The sequence below is a fragment of the Orcinus orca genome, chromosome 10 (genome assembly GCF_937001465.1).
Source record: "Orcinus orca chromosome 10, mOrcOrc1.1, whole genome shotgun sequence".
Lineage (NCBI taxonomy): Eukaryota > Metazoa > Chordata > Mammalia > Artiodactyla > Delphinidae > Orcinus > Orcinus orca.
The window spans coordinates 102,596,280-102,621,880 of record NC_064568.1 but is presented as its reverse complement, the minus strand read 5'-3'; the positions used below and the strand labels follow the sequence as shown (position 1 = coordinate 102,621,880).

The window sequence follows — 25,601 nt, the reverse complement described above, 5'->3', positions numbered from 1 at the left end:
TGCAGTGAGCCTGTGCCTAGGGCTGTGACCTGCCAGAGTGCTTCTCAGCCGACCACTCCACTCCCCTGTCCCCACTCAGGGGACACAGGAGGGTAGAGGAGGCTGCAGTTGGGCATTTCCCATCCCCCAGGACTCTGAGGCTCTGGTAATTCCCAAGGTGGTTGGGCTCTGGTGAAAGTTTCCTTGAGGAAGGGCTTATGATATGGCTTATATTAAAAAAAAAAAGGTACAAGTGAACTTATTTACAAAACACGAGTCACAGATGTAGAAAACAAACTTTTGGTTACTGGGGGGGAAGTGGGGGTGGGGGAGGGATAAATTGGGAGACTGGGATTGACACATGCACACCACTGTATATAAAATAGATAACTAGGGGCTTCCCTGGTAGCGCAGTGGTTAAGAATCCGCCTGCCAATGCAGGGGACACAGGTTCGAGCCCTGGTCTGGGAAAATCCCACATGCTGCGGAGCAACTAAGCCTGTGTGCCACAACTACTGAGCCTGCGCTCTAGAGCCTGCGAGCCACAACTACTAAGCCCACATGCCACAACTACCGAAGCCCACGCACCTAGAGCCCGTGCTCCGCAACAAGAGAAGCCACCGCAATGAGAAGCCCGCACACTGCAACGAAGAGTAGCCCCTGCTCGCCACAAATAGAGAAAGCCCGTGCGCAGCAATGAAGACCCAACGCAGCCAAAAATAAATAAATAAATTTAAAAAATAAAATAAAAGATAACTAATAAGGACCTACTGTATAGCACAGGGAACTCTTCTCAATATTCTGTAATGATTTATATGGGAAAATAATCTAATAAAGAGTGGATAGGGACTTGCCTGGCGGTCCAGTGGTTAAAACTCCTTGCTTCCACTGCAGGGGGCACAGGTTCGATCCCTGGTCGGGGACCTAAGATCCCGCATGCCGCACGGCACAGCCAAGAAAATGAATAAATTAATTAATTAATTAAAAAAAGAGTGGATATATGTATATGTATAACTGATACACTTGGCGGTAGACCAGAAACTAATGCAACATTGTAAATCAACTATACTCCAATAAAAATTTTAAAAAAAGAACAGAATGCTCTGGACTTATTTCCAAAGGGCTACCCCTCCCCTCCCCTGTGGAAACGTGGAAAGCAGGAGAGAGTTTTTCTCTAACGCTCAGCCTGAACAGCCAGTGGGGCTCCTGGAGGTGGGCTCACAAAAGTGTGGGGCGCCTTACGTAAGGCTGGCCTCTCTTAATTTTTAATTTTCAAGCTTGTGCGCACTGAGCCTCCAGCAACTTGCCAATTAACATTTTCCTTCTCCAGTACTGGCTCTGGTGCTAGCTTCTGCGCTGAGCTACGATTCCTGGTAGTCCCCTGTCCCCAGTTTTGGAGGTAGCGGTTTGCCCTGGACTTCAGTTCTCTGAGGAATCCAAGAAAAGCTATTGATTTTCAGTTTGTTCCACTTTTTTCCTGTTGTGAGGACAAGAGGGACAGGTCAGGCTGGAAACCAGGAGTCTCATTTAGTTTTTTCCCAAGTTTTTTTTCTATGACAAATGCTGCTGCATCCTTACATATGTCTTTTGAGGCACATGGGCCTGCAGTTCTGTTACACCAGGAGTGAAATACCTGGTCCTAGGATATGCTGATTTTCAGATCTACCACACAGTGCCAAACACAGTAGACTCCCCCAGCTGCACTGAGATCCCACTGCTCCCCAACACTTGCTGCTGCCAGTCTTTCTAATCTCAGCTGTTCTAGAGGGTGTGTATAAAATCTCACTGTGATTTTAGTTTGACTTACATGATTTTAAAGGAAGTTGAAGACCATTTGGATAGCTTCTTTTGTAAATTACATGGTCAGGTCTTCTACCCATTTTTCTATTAAATTGTGCCTTCTACTTATTGATTTATAGGAGTTCATTACATATTGTGGACATGAGCCCTTTGTCAGTTTTGTGTTGCCTCTATCTACTCCCACTTGGTGATTGCCTCTTCACTCTCTTAATGATATCTTTTAATAAACAAATTCTTAATTTGAGCGTGATCCAAATTATCAGTCTAGGGGACTTCCCTGGTGGTCTAGTGGGTAAGACTCCATGCTCCCAATGCAGGGGGCCTGGGTTCCATCCCTGGTTGGGGAACTAGATCCTGCATGCATGCCACAATTAAGAATCCGCACGCTGCAACGAAGATCCCGCATGCCGCAACGAAGACCCAGTGCAGCCAAAATAAATAAATATTAAAAAAACAAAAGAAACAAATTATCAATCTCTTCCCATATAGCTGCTGGGTTTTTTTTGTGTGTGTGTGATCTGTTTAAGAATTCTTTCCCTACCTCTAGATCATAAAAAAAATTGATCTTAAGAAAGTTTATTTTCTAACATTCACATTTAAAGCTACATTCTTTCCAGGGACTTCCCTGGCAGTCCAGTGGTTAAGATGCCATACTTCCAATGCAGGGGACGCAGGTTAGATCCCTGGTTGGGGAACTAAGATCCCACAAACTGCATGTTGTGGCCAAAAACCCCCCAACAAACAGCTACATTTTCTGGAATTAATTTTTGTGGATGATATAAGATCGATTTCAAGACTTGCCTTTTTACATGTGGCTATCCAAATGACCCAGCACCTTTATTTTGTTTTAATGTATTTTTATCACTAATCTACAGTACTTCCTTTGTCATATATCATATAGGCACATGTCTGGGTTGGTTTGGGGGCTCTGGTCTTTTCCACAGGTCTATTTTTTATTATTTTTTATTCTTGTTTCATTATTACTGCCCTAATTGCTGTAGTTTTGTATTGCATTTTGCTTCTATGGAGTAGTTTCTCTTATTTAGTTGTTCTTCTTTAACAATGTCTTGGCTTTTTCTGGCCCTTTGCAGCTCATAGAGATTTTAGAATCAGACTGTCAACTTCTGTTTTTAAAACATTGCTGGGATTTTCATTTATTTCGTATAAATTTTTAACTGAATTTTATTTTCACAATGGTCCTTTCCTCTGTTTCTGATTTTTACTATTATAATTTTGACATTTAGTAGGTGATGACAGCAGGATTACAAGCTATCAGAAAGCAGGGACAGTATTTTGTATAATCTTTTAAGTGTTAAACATGTCCTACAAGAAGAAAGTCCTTTCAGATAACGTTTGTAACTGGTCATTACAATAGATTTGCTAGGCTAACCATCCAATCAAGGTTGGTGGGTCAATCTGACATTTTACGGGAATCTCCAAACCCTGGGAGGGAGAGATGGAGCTCCCAATTATTTCCACTGATACAAACGATTTCAGGATTCTCAAACTCCCAGAGGCCTGTAGACATGTTCTCAATGAGCCCAGGTTCCTCAAAAATACTTTTAAATGTCTTATTTTAGATGATAATCTAAACAAATGGAGATATATATACTCTGGATCTTTTAGGTGACCTTTATTTTCATAACCAAGTCATGTAATTTCTATGCCTAAAATTATAACAAGGAAATCCAGAAATCCATATGTAAAGGTTTTGATGTTTCCTTATCAAGAGTCACAGATTCACCAAAATCCTGTGAGCCTCACTTCACCTGGCTGACCTGAGATAACTACTGGATGGGGGCTTCAAGTCTCCCAGTGTTTTCTGTCTCAGTGAGCTGCAGAATCACCTACCAGACTTTAATAGTGGTTGACATTGTCATTATTTTAAATACGAGGGTAGATTACCGCAATATAAGAGTAAAATATGGCTTCCAGTCTCACAAATGTACAAGTATGACAAATATTTTAATTTCTTCATAATAAATGTGTTTCCTGAGACCGCCACAACCGTCTACCAGAGCAGGCGTGAAGCTGCCCACACACTGCACTCGGCCTGTGAGCCCATCAGGGTCCAAGGTTGAGCTGGACACAGGAGTGGCCTCCTGGAGACTCTGCCTGCTGGTTCACTTCCGTGGGGACAGGGGGTCAGATGCCTCTTCTCCCCATGGAGCTGCCCTGTGGCCCAATAGTCCGGGTGCCCACCCTCACTGTGGGGATCACGACCCGTCTACACTGGGAGCAGTTGGGGTGGGAGTGGGGAGGGGCTGTATCTCCTAATTACACGGAGAAGCGTCAGGGGCCAAGGATGGGGGAGACTGGATGAGGAAGCAGAGTAAACAAACTGGGTCACATACAGAAGCAGAGTCGGCGACAGCTCAGAGGTGTGAATCTGCCCACTTTAAACAAAGTGATACCAATGAGTGCAATGTCTGGGCACAGCCCGAGGTTTATAAGCTCTCTCTCTCTTTTAAAATTAATTAATTTATTTTTGGCTGCGTTGGGTCTTCGTTGCTGCGCGCGGGCTGTCTCTAGTTGCAGCGAGCGGGGGCTACTCTTCGTTTTGGTGCGCAGGCTTCTCATCGCGGTGGCTTCTCTTGTTGCAGAGCATGGGCTCTAGAGCGCAGGCTCAGTAGTTGTGGTGCACGGGCTTAGTTGCTCTGCGGCATGTGGGGTCTTCCCGGACCAGGGCTCAAACCTGTGTCCCCTGCACTGGCAGGCGGATTCTTAACCACTGCGCCACCAGGGAAGTCCCTCACATATATATTTTTAAAGCAGCAACTCATTTATTTAGATTAAGGAAAACAAATGAAAATAAGCAGAACGTTGCAGACCCTCTTATTCAGTGTTCAGTGATATCAGACGTCCTTAATGTTCATCCATAAGTAATTCTGATAAAGGACCCACTGGCGGTGCAGTTAGAGGTTGCATATATGAGATCTGTCTGTTAATCCCTGAAGGCTTCACCCAAACATTTAGAGCAGCTCAAAATAAACAAGCCAAGTAGGCAAGTCTTCTCAAAACTGGAGAGGTGATGTGCTCCAGAGACCTGGACCGCAGGGGCTTTGAAAGGACGCTCCTTGGAATGATCACCTAACCTTCCAGGTGTCAGTGCTGCCTCTGTGGCCTCAGAGAGGAGTGTCGCATGCCCACAGGCCTTCTGAGGAAGCAGCCGTGCCTTCCCACCACTCTGGCTCACAGGGGAGGTGCTGGGCCCACGGGCAGCTAACTTATAGGATGACCTCCGTATTAGGAGGTGGACTGGGGCGAGGTGTCTGCCCAGTAGGAAGGAGAGAAGCTATCTGAAGCAATCGCATCCCTTCTTTGTGGGGACCTGAATGTGAGACCTATAGGGACGCTCGGCACTTGCCAGTCTGCAGGAGCATGAAGGAGGCAAGGAGCAGAGGGGCAGCAGTGACAGGTCAGGACGGCCCACGACCAAGCAGAGGCTGCAGGAGCCAAGTCCCCACGACAGCAGCTCCTGGAGCAGCAGACGCCCGCTCACGGGGAGACAGCCAGTCGCTGAGTCCCGGAGGCGCTGTCCAAGGCCAGAGCTGGCTGTGCACAGACAGCCTTCCTTCCTGGCCCCGACAGCTTGGTGAGGCTGTTTCTGTTCCTCCCCTTCCAGCTTCCTTAGCTCACCTGGAAGAGCCTAATTAACACAGGTGTACGTTGAGCCCTCCCTGGCTTCAATATTCCAGAGTTACACTGAGCACAGTAAAAACTCGCTCAGACTGACTGCTCCAAACTTCTACTTATTCCATTTGGATTAAGCTGAAGTTTATTTTGCTCAGCAAAATTTTATTACACAGAGCTCAAACTGAAAAGAGAGGGCAGAGCAATTATTTTAAATATTTCAGAGAACAAGCCATTAATTTAATATGTTAATTTCAAACTATTTTATCTGTTTATTAAAAATTTATGACCCGGGAACTTCAATTAGGTAGAATGAATAGATATTGTTAACCTTTATGCTTTTCTTTTCAATGAATATGTACTGATCCTCTCTATGGGCCAGGCTCTGTGCTAAGAACCAGAGCACAGAAGCGTGGAATCAATCATGTACGGCATGGTAGCGTGTGTTACTTTTAAAAATAAAGTAAAAGTATACCATAAGAAATACCTTTGATTGTTGGTTTTGGCCACCCATCTCTCTCTCTCTCTCTCTCTCTCTCTCTCTCTCTCACACACACACACACACACACACACACACACACACACACACACACACACACACACACACAGAGGTATATAAAGGGCTTCGCCCTGCAGCAGCTTAGACACTGGTGGGGGAGACAAACACGGGCATGACCACCCTGCTGAGATGATGCTGAGACAGAGGTGGACGTGGTGTGTTAACAAGCCCGGGGGAGGAGCATCTCCAGGGTGGGATCCAGAGAGAGCCCCTGGGGATGACTGGAGCTGAGCCTCCAGGGTGAGTCTAGGTGGCCTGGCGGAGAGGAGAGGGCACCAGGCAACCATAAAGAGTTCAGCGGGCCTGGAGCCCACGTGGCAGGAACAGTGAGAAGCACGGTCGGCTCTCAGTACCGCAGTCGTGTTCCGTGAACTTGCTGCCAACCCTGGAGGGTGAAGGCTGGACCTGCTGCTCCTGGGAAGTGTGGAGTCTGGTTCCTGGAGGGTGAAGGCCGGACCTGCTGCTCCTGGGAAGTGTGGAGTCTGGTTCCTGGAGGGTGAAGGCTGGACCTGCTGCTCCTGGGAAGTGTGGAGTCTGGTTCCTGGAGGGTGAAGGCTGGACCTGCTGCTCCTGGGAAGTGTGGCGTCTGGCTCCTGGGAGCCTCTGGTCACATTCTGTCAACCAAGACCTGGGTTGTGTTCTCCAGGCTCGTGCGCCAGGTCTTCAAACAACAAGCCTGGGGCGGCGTGGACCGCCTGCTCCTTCGCCTGGATGACACTCAGCGGGTATTTCCATCCGCAGGTGGAACGTTTCTGCCAGGTCACCTGGAAACATGAGTCAGCCACCCAGCTCCGAAGGGTGTGGCACACAGACGCCCACAGCCGTGTCCCCGTGGCCGTGGACGTCTTCGGCTTTCCTCACGATGATGCTCACGATGATTTTTTTAATCAGTTGTCACCTCACGAATCCACAGATTTAGCCGCCTTTCCACCTTTTCCGTCACTTCATCACGCGCTGCCTTTAGTGCTTTCTGGAGGAGCGTCCTTACAGGAAGCCCCTCTTCCTCTCTGTGGGTGTGCTGTGCTGTTGCCTCACCAGCCCGACCTCACAGCCAACAGCACTGCAGCTCACGCTGATCGAAGCTCACCTCACACACCCATTTTCCCCATAAGGCAGGTCACAGCCTTCCTGCTCTCAGGGGCACTGGACAGGACTTCAGCCCTAGGCCTGGGGGCCATTTAAACAGCAAAATCACCCACAAAAAGCACAAAAATACAAAACACACGGCGCTGGCTAGACAGTAGAGAGGACAGCTGTTCACAGCATGAGCTGTGAGGTCTGAGGAGCCGCCCGAGGGCCATTCTGGTCCGCAGGCCCTGGCGTGGGGCTGGGCATGGGGGGCGAGGGAGGGATTGGGGGTTGAGGACCACCCCCAGGCTCCTGCGCTGGGCAAGAGAGCACGTAGGGCAGGGGGCGCGAGCTCTGGCCTTGGAGCAGAGACATTGAGCGCACGTCCAAGGCACCACTCACTGCCGTGTTGCCTTAGATCTCTCCCTAACTTCTCTGCGCGTCACTGCTTTCACTCTCGTGTATAGCTTCTGTGTGATGGGAGGATAGCACCGCTCGGAGCTGCTCTGAGGGTGAAATGACCGCAGGTGCTTTTCACTTAAATAAGGAAAACAGGCGAAGGGGCCGCATTTGGGGTGGGGGGGACTCCCGCTGGACACGGTAGCTGGACGTGCATGTGGGCATCTGTATGCCACACCCGGTTGGCCGGTGACATGACCCTGAAGCAGAGATGGCAGCGGGCAGTGGTTAGCAGGTAGGTAGCTGCTACCGCCATGAAGACTGGGTAGCTCCAGCATCACAGGTCCAAGCCGACATTTAAGAGGAGCGCCCGACAGAGCCGGAGAAAGAGCAGCAGAAGCAGAAGAGCCAGGGGACGCTGGGCAACGGGAGGCAGGAGGGAAGAGCTCCGGGAGGAAGGGTGCTGAGTCAGGGCTCCGCGCAGGACAGCGCTTTCGAGCCGGGAGGGACCCGCGAGCTCTTGCAGTTGAATCCCCTAATCTATCCTGATGAAGAAATCGAGATCCAGAGAAGTGAAGTGAGTTGCTTGAGGTCACACTGTGGTTTTGTAGCAGGAGACCCTAATTCCTAAGGAATAATAAAATACTTTTCTTTAACAAATATTCTGAATTCAAAATTGTTCCTGTTGGGCTTCCTTGGTGGCGCAGTGGTTAAGCATCCGTCTACCAATGCAGGGGACATGGGTTCGAGCCCTGGTCCAGGAAGATCCCACATGCTGTGGAGCAGCTAAGCCCGTGCGTCACAACTACTGAGCCTGCGCTCTAGACCCTGCGAGCCACAACTACTGAGCCTGCACTCTAGAGCTCATGAGCCACAACTACTGAGCCCGTGTGCCACAACTACTGAAGCCCATGCTCCTAGAGCCCGTGCTCTGCAACAAGAGAAGCCACCGCAATGAGAGGCCCGTGCACCACAATGAAGAGTAGCCCCCGCTCGCCGCAACTAGAGAAAGCACACGCGCAGCAACAAAGACCCAACACAGCCAAAAAAAAAAAAAATTGTTCCTGTTAAGTCACAGTGTACTTTTTCCCAATTTGACAAAATTAGTGAGATGTTATTGACATGAGAACAGCTATTGACCTCTCCATGTACTAAGGAGCCGTATAGTCAACCAAACTGTGCCTCTTAGATCTATTTACAGTGTACATTTAACAAATCACGCTCTAAAAAGTTTAAAAAAAAATTGGAGTCAGGGCTTCCCTGGTGCGCAGTGGTTGAGAGTCCGCCTGCCAATGCAGGGGACACGGGTTCGTGCCCCGGTCTGGGAAGATCCCACATGCCGTGAAGCGGCTGGGCCCATGAGCCATGGCCGCTGAGTCTGCGCGTCCGGAGCCTGTGCTCCGCAACGGGAGAGGCCACAGCAGTGAGAGGCCCGTGTATCACACACACACACACACAAAAAAAATTTAAAGTCATAACTCATGTTAAAAATCAGACAACAGATCCAAAATGGAGTTACTTATGCCAAGCCCCACATCACCAAACAGAGACTTAATCACAGTTGCCCCCTCTCCCAGAAATGGAATTTCGACCAATCAGAAATCACCTGGCCAGCACCACTTAGGTCATCTGCCTGATAGACCCCCGCCATTCCCTAAAGGAAAGTAACCTTACAATTAGCAACCGTACTTTTGGCCTGGTATACTTTCCTGGTTCCCGCTCCCTTCTGCCTTGAAAATCTCATTTTGTGCAGCTCCTCAGAGCTCCTTTCTGTCTGCTGGACTGGATGATGCCCAATCCATGAATCATGGAATAATTCTGTTGAATTGAATTGAATTCTGTTTAATTCTGTTTTTTAACACTCAAACTGTGTTTTTTTTTTTTTTTTTTTTTTTTTTTGTGGCGATACGCAGGCCTCTCACTGTTGTGGCCTCTCCCGTTGCCGAGCCCAGGCTCCGGACGCGCAGGCTCAGCGGCCGTGGCTCACGGGCCCAGCCGCTCCGCGGCATGTGGGATCTTCCCGGACCGGGGCACGAACCCGTGTCCCCTGCATCGGCAGGCGGACTCTCAACCACTGTACCACCAGGGAAGCCCTAAACTGTGTATTTTAATATATGTAAATTATACCTCAATAAAACACAGTTTTAAGACAGAGCAAATGAAAAGTTTAGCTGTTTAAACAAAAAAGTAATTATTTTCTAAGGTGTTTTGTATACAGAGACCCAAGGGATAGAAATACTGAATATCTGGAACTCGGTTCTTCTTGCAGCTTTCAGGAAACCACTTATGCCGCATTCTGGCGTTTGCTTTCCCTCACCGTGAAGCAGGAATCTCATCTTGCTCATGGTTTATAACACACATGAAATTCCTGAATAAAAGTATTAAATACTGATTATTGTCTGGTGAATATTATCTAACCACATTTATAAATAACAGGCAAGTTGGAATAACAAATTATAGCCCATTTGAAAGTATATACAAATTTATGCATGTATCAATATATACCAGTAGGGAGAAAAAGTCACAATTATCAATGAACAAAGAGAGAAAATCTCTTTCATAGAAAATGATTGCGATCGATCAAAATAATAAAAAAATTTTGCAACTGATCTTTTTTCACTTCATTGTTTAATGTCATCTGGGCTCTACCTAACTCATATAAAATTGAACGTGATGTAAATAGTAGGAAACTGTAACAACTGCTGGCTTTTGTCTACAGAATAAGGAGAACCAAATGATGAAATTGTCCTGAAGATATGCCACGTCATTTATTCAAAAGTCACTCTGCTTCAGGAATCCAGGAGTTGCCGTGACGGAGCTTTGCATTTCTAGAGTCCACACAGCTACGAGTCAGGGCTCCTCAGTCTCAGCACTACTGAGACTCAGGGCATCTGGATCATTCTTTGCTGTGGGGCCGTCCTGTGCATTGTATGATGTTTGCAGCACCCCTGGCCTCTACTCGCTAGAAGCCAGTGGCACTCCCTACCCCAACTGGTGACAACCAAAAGCATCTCCAGACATTGCCAAATGGCCCCTAGCGAGGACCGCTCCCACGACAGCGTTTCTGGGCTGGGGGGGCCACAGGTCCATAGACAGCAGTGAGTCTGTGCCCAAACTGGCATCTCCCAATAGGTGGGCAGATGCAGCAGCTCCTCAGTGCTTGGACCCCCTCCCCTTCCCCAGGCAGAAGCGGAGGCACAGGTGGGGCTGTTTGCATGGCACCTGTCAGGAGCTGGGGTCATGGGCAAGTCTGGTCTGTTCAAGGCACTGTCCCTCCTCCCAGGACCCTTGACTCACCTCCCTATGCCCTGCAGCTGGAACAGCCTTTTGTTTGTCCCTCAGCTCCTCAAACTAATTATATAAAAAGTTTTCTCTATGATTAGTTAATATTATAAACATGTTGACATTTTGCTGAACAAACAAAAACCTGATAAAAGATAGCCTATCTTTGAGTTTTCTATTTTCATATGTACAGAACTTGAAAATTAGACTGAATGCACAGAGCAACAAAGGAAGTGATATCACCAAGCCGGAAGGGGTCTCAGGGCTGAGCTTCCAACACAATCACACACATTTCAGTCTCAGTGGCTGCACTTGGGGCGATTGGTGTCACACTGGAAGCGCAGACATGGAGAATCTCTGTCATCACAGCAAGCTGTCAGATGCACTGTCTCAGAGAATACCTAGGTCACGGGCGTTATTTTATTTTATAGCTGAGCCACTAGGTCCTAGAGGATGTATAAAATAATCTACCTAAAGAGAAGCCGTGAGCTCAGGGCAGAACCAACACTGGCGACCAGACCAGTGAAATTCACTCCTGGGCCCTTTCCCGCGTGCCGCCTCACCGTAGGTCCAGACCTGGAATGCCTCATGAGGTTCTGGTCTTGTGGCTTAAAAACTGGGGTCGGTGGGGAAAACAATCCCAAATAGTTAAGAGGATGGACCAACGCTAAAGTTTTACTCCAGTTCAATAACCACATGCCTGTCTGCCTGCCATGTACTAGGAACCCTGTCCCAGTGGGGGACACAGACTGAAAACCACTCAGCATCAGTACCAAGTAGTCAGAACATAGGTAAATGTAAGCACAGGGCCCTGCCTGGGATGGGAGGGGAAGAGTGGTTAGGATGGAGGTGGCATCAGGGCAGAGAAGGTGGGAAGGTGCTCAGGATGGAGGGAGCTGCGTGCCTAAGACACGGAGGACCAGACAGCATGGTGGTCTGGGCTGTTTCCGTGACAGCGCCCACATCTACATCTTAGGACAGATTGCTGCCTCTGTCCGCTGGCCACACCCCCCCGTGGAAGTCCCACCTCAAGGCAGCCCTCCCTGCACAGACGCCCCCTCTCATCCCACGGCTCCCGCTCAATCTGCTTCTCATCTTCTGTACTCGCCCTGCTCAGTGGCACTCCCGTCCACGCAGGCTAACACTTCTGGAGCCTAAGAACCAGACTCCTCTCTCTCTCATGCCTGCGATCCAACCTGTCACTAAATTCTATTCCTTTTCTTTGAGAGCTCTAGAATCAAAAGGGTAGTGGCAGTAATGCCCCTCAGGCAACAGAGGGTATCCCCCCCCCACAGGGAAGTTGCTGGCTCTAATGCCCTATGGGTCAATGGTGGCCTCTGTGTTTTGGGATAAACACCCCAAGGGCATTCCCTTCCTTTTCATATACAATGTGATGCCCAAGGGCAGGTGGGTTCATCAAACTCTCTTTAAGGCCTTAGAGCCTATGTAGTCCTATTCTTCCCATAAAATTAGGTCAGGCTTGTTATTCTTTAGTAAAACATACAGAAGTTTGGCCATAAAAGAGAAATTTGGGATCCAATTAGAGCAATAACCAACTAGCCCAAGAAAACCTCACAGTTGGCACTTAGTTTTGGGAAACTTAGGACATGATGAAGTCTATCTGGACCTTGGTTTAGCCCTTGTTCTGATATCAGATGCCCCAAATATGGAATCTGGTTTTGAAACTGCAGTTTTCCTTGTCGACGTTATGTCCCTTTAAGGCTAAAAGCTTTAGCAAGTGGATGCAGTCTTCCTGTGAGGAGGCTTGAGGAAAGTGAAGCAGCAAATCGTTCCACGTGCTGCAACAAAGCAGAACCTCTGGGGAACTCTGTATCATTCAGATCAACCTTTAGGATTTGCAAAAAGTAAGAAGGGCTCTCAGTAAGATCCTGAGGGATTACTGTCCAGGTGAGTTGTTTTTCTTCCCAAGTGAAGGCAAAAAAGTGTTGGCTAGCTTCCTCAGCTGGGATACTGAAGAAGGCACTGCATAAGCCAGTTACAGTGAAGAATGCCTCCCGGTGGGAATGGACGTTAGTAAGTGTGAGGGTTAGGGACCACAGGGTGTCGAAGGATAACAACGTTGTTTATTGTTCTGAGGGCCTCGACTAGCCTCCACCCTCGGCCCTTAGGTTTTCTCACCAGTAAAATGGGAAAGTTACAGGGACTAATAGAGGGGACACTGAGCCTTGCAGTCTTCCATTATGGGCTGTATGACTTGAAGGGCTTCTTTACTTACAAGTATTGAGTAATTCCAGGAAGAAGTTCTGAGGAATCTATTTGAATCTTGATGGGAGGTGCGCTGTGAATTTTGCCAATATCAGTTTGAGATTTTGCCCACAAGGAGGGTGGTAGCTGATTCAAAGGGGACAAACGATCAGTGTTTCCAGAATCAGCTCTAGCACCAACAGAGATGGAGCAAATAAAAGATGCCAAAGGGTCATTTAATTCACCTGGTTGGCTGCTTGGATGACTGCCGTCAAGTTCTAGAGTTATTTCCCCCTTTTGGAGAAAGAAATTCTGCCATGATACTTCTCTAAGGAATCTGTCTCATAAGTGGGTAGGGGCAGAGGAACTAAGCAGAAGGCGTGTCTATCTCTCAAAGGGCCTAAACAAAAGGGAACAGGTTCAGAGACAGGAACCTTTTGAGGTGCATCACAGATCCCCGCTATTGGAACGGTTTCAGCACTCTGAGGCAGGGGCTGTTTTGTAGTAGTGGGGTTGAGCACTCTGGCTCCAGTGTCAGTTAGGACTGGAAGAGATTCAACCCCAATCTGGAGAACTGTTTCTCCAAGCCAATTAAGAGGGAAGATTGGGAAGAGCCCCTGTAGTTCCTTGGGTCATTCAGAATCAGGAGGATGTTGGAAAGGCACCTTAGAAGGCTGAAGGCGCCTGAAGCACTTACATTTGTAACAGTCTCTTTCCCAATGTCCTGCCTCTTTGCAATAAGAGCAGAAACTAGGAGGGTTTTGGTTTTGTTTAGGGGCCTTTGTTTGCTTCAGTTGAAGATTAAGACTTCTGGCGGCCTTTCTTTGAGGAGACGCATCCAGCATGAGAGAGCTGGTTGGCCAGATTTACTAAATCTGCAGTGGAGGGTTTCCCACTCCATCCTGGTGCTTTTTACTAGAAGGGAAAGGTCCTGTTTCAGCCCATTAAGAAACAGAGTTAAAAGCTACCCAGGTGGAATCAACATCTAAAGAAGACCAGAATTTTCCTTTAAAATAATCTGAAGTTGATTGTAATAGTCATGAACAGATTCATCAGATTTTTGTGTGCAAGCCTGAATTTTGTTCCAGTCAACAGTCTTTGGAAAAGTCCTAGGAATGGCCTGATAAAGTCACTGAGTGATTGTCTGAGTCTGATCATATAAGTAAATGGCCAGGTCTCCCAGTTGTAATTCTAGAGATCTTTCAGGACTCTGCCGATTAGCGGCAAACTGAATGCTGGGCCTGGCTTCCCTGACAAGCATATGAACTAGTTGAGATAAGCTGGAGAATCCAGGTTGCTAGGTTTGAATGACTGTGTGAAATCCCTCAGCAAATGTGTGAGGATCCTTGGTTACTTTAGGAATATCTTTGACTGTGGCTCACAGTTCAGCTTTAGTCCAGGGAGTATAAGAAATTAAGGGTTTCAAAGACATAAACACTTGTTGCACCAGGCAGTGACTCCCATTGAGTATCTCTCAAGATAGGAGACAGCTACAGAAACACCACCTGCATTCAATAAAAATTCAACCTATAACGTTTGTTGGGAATGCCCAGACACGGTAACTCTTTCTGTAATTCATTACAGTTTAGTGTACACGCATTCACACTCCTGCAGTAACTCCGAAGAGTTCCCGTTATTTGAGGATGGGCAAAAAAACCTTTAATATTCTCTGTGTCTAAGTTTCTTCACCAGTAAAATGAGTATTAAAAATCCTGCTTTATTGCGAGAAAAAAAAAGAAATTAAGGGTTTAGCCTCTGAATTCTCAAAAGGCTGAATTTTAAAGGGACAGGTTCTGACCAGTTTAGAGGAAAAGGGAGTGGAAAGAATTTCAGAGAAAAAGGGAAGTTGGGCAAGAGAATTAGTCTGGGGGGAGCTGCGGGTGTAGAGGAGGGGCAGGCGGCAGAGAAGGGCAGAAGGAAGACAGTGCTGGGGGGCCGCGCCTGAGGCAAAGACGCCGAGGAAGAGCCTGCGCTTCAGGAACCACTTTAGCTTTAATCGTCTGTTGGCCTCAGTTAATCTTAACATCTTATTTTGCAGAGAGGCAACTTTAGGCTCCTAACAACATGTGGAAGCCTCAAAATACCAACAGAAGTAGGTGTTCCAGTCAGTCCTGGAAATTTGAAAACTGTGGTTGTCCAATTCAGTTTTAAGAAAAGAAAGTTCGCGGATTTCAGAAGTTCCGCATAACGACTGCTGAGATTCTAAACTGCCTTTGGTCAGGTGAGTCCGTTTAGTTAGAAAAGTGAACGAGGAAGGACCACGATTTTAAAACATAACATCAGACAGATATCAGGAGGCTGTTAGTAGCGCAGAGGAGCACCCTCAAAATATTTGAATAACTGGGATCCCGTTTCTCAGAGGTGATTTTTTGTTTGTTTGGCAGGAGTAAGCGACTTTTCTTTTTTTGGCCGTGTGGCTCGCGGGATCTCAGTTCCCCGACCAGGGGTTGAACCCGGGCTCTCGGCAGTGAGAGCGCCAAATCCTAACCACTAGACCACCAGGGAACTCCCAAGACTAATTTTCAAACAGCCAAAACAGCTCAAACAGCCCACAGGCCTAACACCAGCCAGTTCTAAGCGGACAGTCTGGTCCCAGAGGAGCCTGGGCAAAGGCTCCTCAGCCTGGCTCCCTAGAACAGACCGCGTTCCACGGATCCACCCAAAAGGCAAGCCTATGCCAGTTGGAACAGGAAGTGCCGAATGAGTACGTGCACACAGAACAAGGCCTGGACCAGAAAGGACCAGACTTTAACATCCACCCTGAATAGAACCTGGACAGCTTCCAAACGCAAAGAAGCTGGACTCAGGAGAAAGACGTACCTTCAAATCCAGGGTCGGTGAGAAAAGCAGTGACCACGAGCTCAAGGTGGGCACCGCACCTGTCTGCTCAGCAGCCCGGGAGCTGTCAGGGGTCCCCTCTGGTTCCCGGATGGGTCGCCAAAATGTTGACCTAAAGTGAAAAGACCGCCAGCTATTCCCCAGCAAGGACGGGTTTACTCGGGATCAGCAGAGAATTGCAACTCGAGGTTTCAACTGTGGCGGCCACGTGCAAACCCCTGTGACGCGAGGGAAGGAGCCGCTTTTATAGAGGGTAGAGGATGGTGGGCGGGCTTAGTAAACAGAGCCCCTGTTTCTTATTGGCTGAGTCTTGGCCAGAAAGAAGGGGAATCTTTCTTCTTTCCCCCTTGGGCTCTGCTGTCCACGCAGGGGTGAGACCTCCCCCGGATGGTCTCCCGACTCTATTTAACTGAGGTTTCCATTCATTAATTTTTACCATATGGATACCCCATATTTTGTTTATCCACTGGGCAGCTGGTGGCCATTAGGGTTGTTTCCACTTTTGGGCTACTATGAATAGTGCTGCTTGAACATTGCTGTGCAGGCTTTTGTGTAGACATGAGGTTCCCTTCTCCTGGGTATCCTGTCATCTCTCAGTAAGACTAATGAATAAACTAATACGTTTGCAGTTTTTCCTGCTATCAGGCTTATCCTCGCAATCCACTTTCCAACCTAATACTAGAGTTTTTTAAGCGTGTAAATCTTTTAAGTGTGTAAATCAGATCTTGCTGAGCCTGTATTTAAAACCTTTCAACAACTTTCCACTGTACTGAAAAAAAAGTGCAAAAACCTCCACGTGGCCTACCTCTTCCACCGCCCAGGGTGGGCCAGGGTGCTTGCAAATGCCCATCCGTTTCCCCAACTGGATTTTAGGTAAAGTGAGGCTAGAGGCTGCGGGGCCACTAGCACGAGCAGTTGTCGTCGGGGCTTTCTTGTCCCCGAGCACTTAGATGGGAGGGGCCAGGCTGCCCCACTGCAGACCCCTCTCCTCTCCTGGGGTCCTGCCTGAAAACTCCAGCCCCAAGATCCCAGCCTGTTAGAGCTGAAAGGAGCCTTGGGGAGAGTCCAGTCTGGTGATCTCCAAGCTGTGCCCTGCGGAGCCCCAGGGGAGAGGGGTCAGCCGGGGACAGAGGGCGTGAAGCTCAGTGGACAGGGCTCTGCAGGATGTGTTTCCTGCTAGTTTTTGTTTGAATAAAACCGCTGAAAGAAAAAAGGAATTTGAGAACAAATTGATTGAACCCAACCCTCTTCATTGACAGATGAGGAAACCAAGGCAAAAGAAAACTCAGCTCTCCTCCCAGCCAGAGTGGGGAACCTGCTCTCACCCGTGGGGGGCCGGTGTGTTCCAGTGTCCCTGCTTCCCGAGAAGGACGCCTGGAGCCCTGCCGGACAGTCAGCACACTTCGGAACTCAGAGGCAGCAAAGGGAGCAGTTAAGGACAGACGGACAAATGCTCGAGAGAAAATAAGACGCAAGTTTTCCATCCGCGGTACGAGCAGACGAGGGCTGCCTAGGGCCAGAGGGACAGAAGAGGAACCTCTCACTAAGGACTTACCAGCCCGGCAGCACAGGCAGGAAGTGCTGCCTCCAGCAGCGTGAGCGCAGAGGATGAGCAGAGGCCTGGTCACGTGACCAGGCTCGGAAAGAGCGTTGGGGGAGGGGCGCCAGAAATGAACAACACGGAGAAGGAACGGAAAGGCGGTGCGTGAGGGTAAGCCGAGGCGGGGCTCTGCAGGCTGCAGCGGAGCTGGCGTCCTCCTCCCTCCCCCGCCGCAGCCAGAGAGCAGCAGCTGTTGCGATCCAGCTGCCATTTTTCAAACCAATTAAGGAGCCCTGTTACTGCCCCCGGGAGGGAGTGTGTCTGTGTCTTCTGAGTCAGCAGCTCGGACCGGGGCCTCTGGGGACAAGCTCGCAAGGCCCTAATCGTCCCCTCAGAGTTAAAAATAACAAGTAGCAAGCCACTACTCTTGACTTTACACTGCCGCAGGGGGCGGAGGTCGGGGGTGTCTCTTGCCACAGAGGTTTACCATCCGAGGCGCCAGAGAGCGGCAGCCCGCCGGCAGCACGTTTTTCTTCCCATTCGCGCTCTCCTGCTTCAGGTCCCCGTCCTGAAGTCATCCATCAGCTGTCCCACTTGCCAGAAGTAAGTGACACTGGGCGTGACATTACTGCTTTCCAAAACAAAGAAGCCCAGATCTCTCTGGCTGAGAAAAGTTGCAGAGCCCTGGTTCCCCTGCTTAAACCTGAAACAGTCACTCGGATAAGACCGTTGAGGGGAGGGAAAGCTGTGAAATAAACCATAGACCGTGAGCCGAACAACCCCTTCTGACCGGTCTGCAATCCGGAGACCAAACCGCTGTCTGTTAACTGTTTACTTTTTCTCCAGTTTGTTTGGCATTGCGTAGACGCTCCCTCAGAAAACAGACCCACTTTACCTCCGAGCCTGAGATCAGAATAGGGCGCTTGGGAAGGGAGATGAAATCAGAGCATCTGTGGGCCTTAGGGCCACACCCAGGCTTCTCTCTCTCCCAAAACATGAAAGCCAGGGATGCTTTTTCTGCTTTTCTATAAAAATCGGGCAGCAGCAAAATCATCCCTGGATGTAGCTGATGAAAACACACATCTCAATTCAAGGTAACCCACATAAACGTGGGACCTCAACGTGGCCCAGTCCCGGCATGGTGTCACCTTCCAGGAAATAACAGCCTGACATAAAAGTAGGACCAAAAGCCGTGCAAATCTGGAGAGAAATTTAAAGAGGAAACATTCTTTTTTCTTAAAACCCAGGAAGACATCTATAAAAGATTATATTTCTTCTTTTTTTTTTTCGGTCGTGCCTGCACGCGGGATCTTAGTTCCCGGACCAGGGATGGAACCCGTGCCCCCTGCCGTGGGAGCACGGAGTCCTAACCACTGGACCGCCGGGAAGTCCCAGGAAGTTATATTTCTTCATCTCCCTCTTGCCCCTCAACCCCACAGCCTTCATCACAGCCCCCGGAGACCTTACCTCTGCTTTGCTCGACCACCTGATAGCCAGTCCACAGGGTCCGCCCGCCCCACCTCCTCTCCTCTCTGTCTGCTTACTCCATCAACTCAGCCTTTCTGGATTCTGTAAGTTTCTAACGTTCTTGTCTTAGCACCTGGATTCTGCGCAGAGTTGACCCTAGGGACCAGGAACTGATCTAACCAGGAGGTGGGAGGTGGCAGGAGCCGGAGGAAAGGTCCAGAGGTGAACACAGACGACTGTGCTTTTCCCTTGCCTCATCTTTGTGGGCCTCTGCTGGGAAGGAAAGTGTCCTACCGTGCTTCCCAGAGGTGCTGCCTCAGCCCTCAGCCCCCCTCCGTCCTTCCCCCTCCCGTGGATCAGGATACACTCCTCCCCAACCAGCCTGCTGAAGACACTCCCTGGGGATTCCCAGCATTTCTCTTTGCAAACCAGGAGCAATGATGCTGGTTTAAGGACTTAATTCCTCCCTCCTCTGGGTCACTGTGTCCAGCAAGAGGAAGGAAAGTTCACTCATTTTGTTATCTCTTTCACAGGGGCCTTTGGCCACGAAACAACCCAGGTGGCTACAACCAGAGCCAACATGGGGGCAGCTCCAAACCCTGAAGGTCTGAGAAGGCGGGAAGTGTCCCTGGCTTGTTGTCATGGAAACCACAATAGAGGCTTGCCTCCTGACCAACCCTGGTGCTTCCCCGTGTGCCCCCCCCCATGGCATGGCACGCCCCCTCCTCTCAGGAGCTGTGATTATAAAATATCTTTTTAATAGCCATTGTCTCCTGATCTGTTGGCCTTAGTATAACCCAAATTTTCTATTAATACACTATTTATTTTTTTATTTTTGCGGTACGCGGGCCTCTCACTGCTGTGGCCTCTCCCGTTGCGGAGCACAGGCTCCGGACGCGCAGGCCCAGCGGCCATGGCTCACGGGCCCAGCCGCTCCGTGGCATGTGGGATCCTCCCGGACCGGGGCACGAACCCGCGTCCCCTGCATCGGCAGGCGGACTCTCAACCACTGCGCCACCAGGGAAGCCCTAATACACTATTTTTAAAAACAGCTGGGGAACCTCTCATTCCCCACTACCAACGTCAAGAGGGTGAGGCTCACCTCCTCAGAGCAGGATCCCCAGGTGCTCCCTGGTGCCTGGAGCTGACCTCCACTGGACTTGCTCCAGGAAGGTGGCCGTGGTTCCTTCCTTTCCTTTGTCAGCCTTGGTGAACTTCGACAGTGACAGTCCATCCCATCAGGCCTGTGATGAAATCCAAGGTTGAGGGAGTTCCCGGGTGGCCTAGCGGTTAGGATTCCAGGCTTTCACCGCCGTGGCCCAAGTTCAATCCTTGGTCCGGGAACTGAGATCCTGCAAGCCGTGCAGCGCAGCCCCCTGCCCCCGCCCCACACACACAGAAAAAGAAGAGAGAAAGCCAAGGTTGATTTAATTCTTGGTTCTCAACTCTCCAGCACTGGCCTGACCAAATCACCTCTGATTTTCCACACTTGGCTCTAGTATCGTCCTGGTGGAGGGGACATGTTAGCAGCCGGTCCAGCCTGAATACAGACAGAGTAGTCTCTCCTCCTTATTGACGACTGTCATGAATCCTTTTATAAACTGCTGCTGTTTGGTAACCTGCTTCATCCTCTCTACCGAACAGCCAGGGAAGTGAGAGCTTCCACCGCCTAAGCGGAGGACCTGGTGGCACCCAGTCAGCGACCAGTCTCTAAAGCTGGACCCCATGCTCTGACACAGACAATGCGCTTCTCTGCTTCAGCAACCATCATCCTCCCACCATTTCAGCCGGTGAGGTCTAATCACAGCTCAACGTGCTGGTTGTCTACTGCTATGTGATGAAGCACCTCAGAATTCTGTAGCTTGGATCAAAAGCAGGATCTCAGAGAGAGATCTGCACACCCATGTTCACAGCAGCGTTACTCACAGTAGCCAAAAGGTGGAAACAGCCCTAGTGTCCATCAGTGGATGAATGGATATACAAACTTTGGCATAAACACACGATGGAATATTATTCAGCCTTTAAAAGGAAGGAAATTCTTTTCTTTTAATTTATTTTATTTTTGGCTGCGTTGGGTCTTCATTGCTGCGTGCAGGCTTTTCTCTAGCTGCGGCGAGCGGGCGCTGCTCTTTGTTGCTGTGCGCGGGCTTCTCGTTGCAGTGGCTTCTCTTGCATGCAGAACACGGGCTCTAGGCGCGCGGGCTTCAGTTGTTGCAGCACGCAGGCTCAGTAGTTGTGGCTCGCGGGCTCTAGAGCGCAGGTTCAGTAGTTGTGGCGCACGGGCTTAGCTGCTGTACGGCATGTGGGATCTTCCCGGACCAGGGCTTCAACCCGTGTCCCCTGCATTAGCAGGCGAATTCTTAACCACTGCGCCACCAGGGAAGCCCAAGGAAGGAAATTCTGACATGAGCTACAGCAGGGATGAACCTTGGAGATGTTATGCTGAGTGAAATAAGCCAGTCATAGTATGAGTCACTCACAGGAAGTACATAGAGTCATCAGATTCATAGATGCAGAAAGGGGAGTGGTGGTTGTCAGCGGCTGGGTTGCAGGGGGAATGAGGAATTGTTGTTTAATGAGTGAAGAGTTTCAGTTCGGGAAGAAGAAAAGAGTTCTGGTGGTGATGGTTGCACAACAATGTGAATGTACTTAACGCCACTGAAGTGCACGCTTTAAAAAGGTTAGGATGGTAAATTTAATGTGTCTTATTTTATCACAATTTTTTTTAAACAAAAAAATTTTGACACATCTATATAATGTTATAAACCATTGCTACCTCAATAAAAAATTCTTAAACAAAAAAATAGTAATAAAATTAAAAAGGAAAAAACTGGTGGTTGAAAACCACACTCTGACCACTTCTCATAGTTGTGAAGTTTGGTCAATTTCAGCTCTTATCACGGTAGCACTCCGTATCCTCCAGCCCCCACCCCCCAACCCGGCAAGCAGCTGAGCACAATTTCTGAGAACAGGTTGCATGCAGCTTGCAGGAGCTGGGGTAGGCAAGAAGGACCCTGTGCTCCAATAACAGGGATCTGTGCTATGGTCACTGATTGCTGCTCTGATCACAGAGGTGCAGACACAGAGATGGGCAGCGTTGCTGCAGCCTTCACTGTTTTTGCTACAAACCCTGCAGCCTCCAGCTGAAACGACTTCTAGAGAATTTAAAAGAACTGGTGCTTGTTTTTACGTTCTGGTTTTTTTCCCCTTTGGGAGTCAGACATTAAAGGACTAAAACGTTCAAAAGAAACCACATATACAGAGAAATCTAGAAAATCCCAGCACATACCTTAGGAAGGGTGCAGGCTCAGAAAAGCCCTGGGAAGACCTTAAGTTTATTCCTCTCGTTGATCTCCAGCACAGAGATGCCCTATAACGATAATTAAAAATTTTTTTTTTCACCATTTTAAAAATTGAAGTATAGTTAATTTACAATGCTGTGTTAGTTTCAAGGTTACAGCAAGGTGACTCAGCTATATATATATCTCCTTTTTCAGATTCTTTTCCAGTATAGGTTATTACAAGATATTGAATATAGTTCCCTGTGCTCTACAGTAGATCCTTGTTGTTCATCTATTTTATATACAGTGGCCCACACGCCATTCTGTAACATCATACATTGGCTGTTTGGAAAATACTGATTTACTGAGAAATGCAGATCTTCCAAACATCACCACCTTTCATCAGCCACTATCAAAAATCACATTTGTGGGCTTCCCTGGTGGCGCAGTGGTTAAGAATCTGTCTGCCAATGCAGGGGACACGGGTTCGAGCCCTGGTCCAGGAAGATCCCACACGCTGTGGAGCAATTAAGCCCGTGTGCCACAACAACTGAGCCTGAGCCCTAGAGCCTATGAGCCACAACTACTGAGCCCACATGCCACAACTACTGAAGCCCACGTGCCTAGAGCCCATGCTCCACAAGAGAAGCTGCTGCTATGAGAAGCCCGCGCACCGCAATGAAGAGTAGCCCCCGCTCGCCGCAGCTAGAGAAAGCCTGCGTGCAGCAACGAAGACCCAATACAGCCAAAAATGAATAAATAAAATAAGTAAATTTAAAAAAATCACATTTGTTTCACTGCTGATCTCATCAGAGAAGCCTGCAAGTGCTGGGAAGCTGTCAATCCTGTGGTAGATGCAAGTATTTCAAATTACAATTTTTCCTTCAAAGTTCAGATTTCAGAATCGGCAACACATTCTTTCTGTTGTTTTCCTTGAAGTCAGAGACTCGCTTCAGCGATTTTTAAGAAAATGTCTTCTACGTGCCCAAATGTGAATGTCCGTGGCTTATGTCATTCTTTTAAGAAAAAATGGTGTTTCACGAAAAAAAGCAGCTGGTTCAACTCACAACAATTTCCCAAGCGCTCTTCCTCTGGGCAGTCATCACATGTCAGTAGTAGAAGTGCTCTGTGCGTATTTCCCATTTCGTCACATAGAATATTGAAAGTCAGGTACTAGTGTTGAGATTTAATAAAATTTATAATTTTCACTGGTTTAGCTAGGATATTCTTAAAGGAGGCTGGCACGGTTTTACCCACCACTGCTTTTGCGCAGCGCAGATGTCTGCAAAGTGGAAAAGGCAAGTAATGTCTTAATATTTTGCTACGAAAGTATTTTGACATCACACGTCCTGCTCCAGATGTGCAGTGACACTGCTGCCCAGCCCGGCAGCAACTGAGAGCCTGGCACATGCTTGAACCTAAAGCGGGGGCTCAAGGCCTCCCCAGTCTCCCCCCCACCTCCCCTGTCCATCCTCTGTCCCAACCTTGGGACCAAAGAGGTCCATGGGGGAGACCCAGGGGCTCTAGCTGTCGAGCTCCAAGTTCTCTCACTCTGGATGACACACCTACTCGTCTTCGTTCAGTGGTTTGGGGGACTCACCCCTCTACCTTAGGCTCCAGTGCGGTTACCTCTCCTTTATTATTGTTCCAATTCCCCAAGGTCCATTATGATGGCGGAGGAATTTCAACCATCATAATAATGGAATCATAATTATTAAATATTAATATATAGTATGAAGGCTTAACATTTATGTGAACTAATATGTTAATGCTTGGTTATGGGCATATGGCAGGAATAATCTAACTTTCACGCATTTAATCCAAGAACCCGACATTGTCACAGTGTAAGGGTACACCCTAGGTTTTATATTTCCCTTTGAAAAGGATCCCAGGCCTCCACACTCCCATCTGCTTTGGGCTTGGGCTCATACATTTTGACCCTGGGCCTTCGGTCTTCTGCTATTGACAAGCAGGTGTTTGCCCTACAGTGGTGTTGTCTGTTGGCCCTGACACAGTGGGAGGTCCAAGCTGGGCTCCTGGACGCCAGGGTCAGGAGGGAGCAGAGGAAAGGTAAACACGTGGCAGTTCCTGCAGCAGAAACACGAGGCCAGGCGACACCCCTGGAGACAGGCACACAGGGTCATACACACTGTGCAGCCAGCGCCTCCCGACCTCTCACCCTGCACGGTGCGCAGTCCGCTGTTTACTGTCCTGACTTCACAGAACAGTGACCATCGATCACCGAGGAGTGCAAACTTGGGAGTACAACAGTGTGATCACCCAGAGGAAAATGCACGTCAAGACACCTGCTGGCGTCTCCCGGTGTCACAGGTACGGACGTCGTGTGACCTCTGGGCTTCGTTCTTGGGTGCTGCAGCCCTTTCCAGGCATACGCCCAGGGCCATGTCTGCAACTGTCCGTCTCGAGAGTTTAGGCCTCACGTTATGTAACCACATTGGAAACGGGATCTCGGGACCGAGAGAAGATGTGGGACGGGAGGGTAGGGAAAAGAAATCAACTCAACCAACATGTCTAATGAGTAACTACTACATGCAAAGATTTATATTGCATAGCAGGTATCATTATCAGGGATGATGTATATTTCACATACTCGTGTGTTGTTTGTCTCCGATCCCAACATTAAAATGTGATGGGACTTGTCTGGTGGTGCAGTGGTTAAGAATTCGCCTGCCAATGCAGGGGACACGGGTTCGAGCCCTGGTCCGGGGAGATCCCACATGCCACGGAGCAACTAAGTCCATGCGCCACAACTACTGAGCCTGTGCTCTAGAGCCCGCGAGCCACAACTACCAAGCCCACGCGCCACAACTACTGAAGCCCGCGCACCTAGAGACCATGCTCCACAACAAGAGAAGCCACCGCAATGAGAAGCCCGCGCACCACAAGGAAGAGTAGTTCCAGCTCGCAGCAACTAGAGAAAAGCCCACGTGCACCAACAATGACCCAACGCAGCCAAAAATAAATAAATTTATAAAATGTGAGCTCACGGGAGGCAGAGCCTCGCATTTTGTTGACTGTTGCGTCCCCGGCACCGAGAAGTGTGTGGCACAGAGCAGGCATGCAATAAATACACGGTGAATTAATGAATGAAGACGTTGTGCTAGCAGGAAATAACGGAAAACAATTACTGTGCATCAGCACGGTGGGCTCTGTGCAAAGCATTCTGCAAGGGATTTCCCTCTTTCCTCTGCACGGGCAGTCACCTGGTCCCATTTTACAGATGAGGAGACTGCAGCTCAGAGAGGTCACATAACTTGCAGAAATGATGGTGCTGAGGTTTGAACTCAGCTATTCTGTCTCTTGGGTCTTTAGGTCCGACCAAGCCTCCCATTCTACACTCTGGAAAGTAACAAAGACCAGTTAGACACAGTCCCTGTTCTGCAAGCAAAGATGTGCTAATTGGAGATAAAATTTGGAAACAAGTCAGAACCAGCCAAAGCAGTAAGTGGTAAGAAGCATCCCAGCGAAGCAGGCAATGATGCTATGGGTTTGCAGAAGCGAACGGGGCAGATAGGAAAAGATATTAACT

At 48.8% G+C, this 25,601-nt stretch overlaps 3 long non-coding RNA genes across 3 annotated transcripts; 1 reads left to right on the top strand and 2 right to left on the bottom strand.

Annotated features, from left to right (window-relative positions):
- Positions 1 to 4,540: 4,540 nt before the first annotated feature.
- Positions 4,541 to 9,248, bottom strand: LOC125965545 (uncharacterized). The gene is made up of 2 exons (XR_007479557.1): positions 6,533 to 9,248; positions 4,541 to 6,428 (listed from the first exon to the last, which is right to left on the bottom strand). It is a non-coding gene; the product is annotated as an uncharacterized LOC125965545 (long non-coding RNA).
- Positions 9,249 to 9,533: 285 nt separating this feature from the next.
- Positions 9,534 to 17,384, bottom strand: LOC125965541 (uncharacterized). The gene is made up of 2 exons (XR_007479553.1): positions 17,319 to 17,384; positions 9,534 to 15,981 (listed from the first exon to the last, which is right to left on the bottom strand). It is a non-coding gene; the product is annotated as an uncharacterized LOC125965541 (long non-coding RNA).
- On the top strand, positions 15,032 to 19,534 carry LOC117197070 (uncharacterized). Its single transcript, XR_007479552.1, has 4 exons — positions 15,032 to 15,146; positions 17,023 to 17,906; positions 18,743 to 18,874; positions 19,304 to 19,534. It is a non-coding gene; the product is annotated as an uncharacterized LOC117197070 (long non-coding RNA).
- The last annotated feature ends 6,067 nt before the right edge of the window (positions 19,535 to 25,601 follow it).